This window comes from Vigna unguiculata, chromosome 11 (assembly GCF_037176805.1).
Source record: "Vigna unguiculata cultivar grain cowpea cultivar isolate G323 ecotype 2 chromosome 11, ASM3717680v1, whole genome shotgun sequence".
NCBI lineage: Eukaryota > Viridiplantae > Streptophyta > Magnoliopsida > Fabales > Fabaceae > Vigna > Vigna unguiculata.
The window spans coordinates 45,376,891-45,379,506 of NC_140802.1; the positions used below are offsets into that span (position 1 = coordinate 45,376,891).

The 2,616-nt window shown below is 24.6% G+C and overlaps 1 long non-coding RNA gene across 1 annotated transcript; it reads left to right on the forward strand.

Annotated features, from left to right (window-relative positions):
• The first annotated feature begins 406 nt into the window (after window positions 1–406).
• Window positions 407–1,008, forward strand: LOC114168372 (uncharacterized). Its single transcript, XR_003600665.2, has 2 exons — window positions 407–534; window positions 720–1,008. It is a non-coding gene; the product is annotated as an uncharacterized LOC114168372 (long non-coding RNA).
• The last annotated feature ends 1,608 nt before the right edge of the window (window positions 1,009–2,616 follow it).

The window sequence follows — 2,616 nt, forward strand, 5'->3', positions numbered from 1 at the left end:
AAATTGATTCATTAGGAAAGGGGTGTGAACATATAATCTATGGGTGTAGTAAGCAAAATAATTTTTAATCTTTTTATTTTTTTTGTTATACTAATAATAAATGTAATAATAATAATTATTATTATTATTAAAGAAACTTTATATGTTTCCGTTTTTTACTCTATCATTATAACTTAATATTAATTGTCATTAAAATCGTATCGTTATAACTTAATATTAATTGTCATTAATAATGTATCGTACAAATATTATGTAATTTATATATTTTAAATCTCATCTCACCAATCACAAAAGATACAATACTAAAAAATCAAATTTCATTATTATCTTAACTCTCATCTAAAATTTCATTATTATAAAACTTATTTCATATGAAAAACAAGTATAAATATGACTTATAACATAAGACAAATACAAACATATTCTTATACTTGATTGTTTTGATAAAGTGTATTTAGAATAATAGAATGGCTTTTCATTTCAATCAACATCTTTTCTTGGGAATTCTAATTATGGTTTTGGCTCTACCATCAGGTAATATGTAGATTAATTTTATTTTTTATCTTTATGTTTCTTGAAAGAAAATATTATTGTGTTTTATAATCTTCTCTTCTTTATGTATCAAAAGATGACCTTCATAGTTTGTATTTGTTTGATATTAAAAAGTAAAATAATAAAGAAAGAAAATTATTATAACACTATGATTATCTTTTTTACAGAACTCGTGGTTGCAAAACTATTCCCTACAGAATCGGTAGGAGTGGATGGTGGACCAAATTGCAATGGATTGAAATGCAGTTTAGGAACCGAATTTTGTACAACTTGCTGCAATGGACAAGGATCTAAAGAGGGCAAATGTGTTCCAAAAGGAGCATTTTTTGTTTGTCAATGTCAATAGAGTTACAATATTGTATCAATTTTAATGAGAAAACTAAATAAAATGCATGTTTTAAATATTAATTTTATTATCTATAACAATATATAAAGAGATTTGCTCTTTTGTGTCCACATTTCATAAGTCAATTCTACTCTTCACAATATAATTATTTATTAAATTTTTTAAAATTAATGGTTATCTTTTACCTATTTTCTATAAAATTGTCTATCTTTTTTAATAAATATAAATTTATTTTATATATTAACTTAATAACATTACACTATTATTACTTATTATCATACTATCATCCATATTTAAGAAATGCAACGCGTGTATACTAGTAATTATAAATAACGTATAGAAGTTTGAAAAAGTAAATAATTATGAAATAAATTGAATTTTAATTATGACATACGTGTGTGTTTAAGTTTCATCGAATTAATACATTCAATAAAATTATGAAATGTCCAAAGTCTAATATTTTGTAAGATGATCGATTGTTTCCCATTTTTTAAACGAATGAATATCTTAGCATTTTTTAGAAATTACAGCTTCTGAATTCTCCATCAGTGATGAAATACATTCTTTAAATAGCAATTTTATTATAATAACAAAAATATATAAGAATTTAAACAATAAATAATTATGAAAAATATTAAACTTTAATTATGTTTCAGAAAACCCGAACCACCCAAGAAACACGGTTTATCTCCATTACTCTATATTCTAAACGCTGCATCTGAGAGCAATCATAACCAAAGCCACCATCTCTAGACTGCTTCAAGCATACACTCATCATGTGTTAGCATACTCTTTTTACTGTTTGCACCTCTTTCTTTTTCATTATTTCCACCTCATCTCCTCCACCAACTTTTTGAAACATTATATAGAAAGGGTATATTGATTATTGATTTATTCGAATATTGTATTATAAATAAAATAAACACAAAAATAAGATATAAGATTATAGATAAAGGAAGACTAGTTTTATACACTTGATAAGAAAGGGTCCAATGCACCCTCACAATTGTAACTCATAATAAAAGAGTGACACCATCAACCACTCACTTTCTTGTACTTCTTTCACTTCTTTCACTAACATACAACATAAATCATATTTGTCACAAGGAGACAAAAAATGTTTCATATAGAATAGAAGTGTACATTATGAAAACTAAAACAATATAAAAACTTAATAAATTACCCTATGTAAAATTGTTTATTAGTTAACCATTTTCTTTTAAATCTAAAAGAAACTTTTATATAATCACACATTTTTTCTTAATCTTAAAAGCTAGTATTAGTGCATTAAAAGATTAATTTCATTTGCTATATATTTATATCCTTTATTGTACGAATAATCCCTTAAATGAAAATAGAAAAATGAAATAGTAAAATTATATTTTTTTTTTCTCCATCAAAACTGTAACAAGTTTAGAAAAACAAGAAGAACACAAGTATTCATTCATGCACTTGCATTGTGCTGGAAATAGAGAAAGGTTTAAAGAAAATAAATCTTTTCACATCGAAGGTATGATTTTTGAAGGTGCAACACAAATTCACCCACCATTATTGTGCGCACTCTTTCTTGGTTGAAACTTTAGATAGAAATGGAAAAATGAAATAATACAACTTTATATTTGATTTACTACAAAACTGGTAACAAAAAATTTTGATTGTATTACCACATGCTGCATGCAAAACTATAGACAATATTCTTTGCACCAACTTCAATAAAC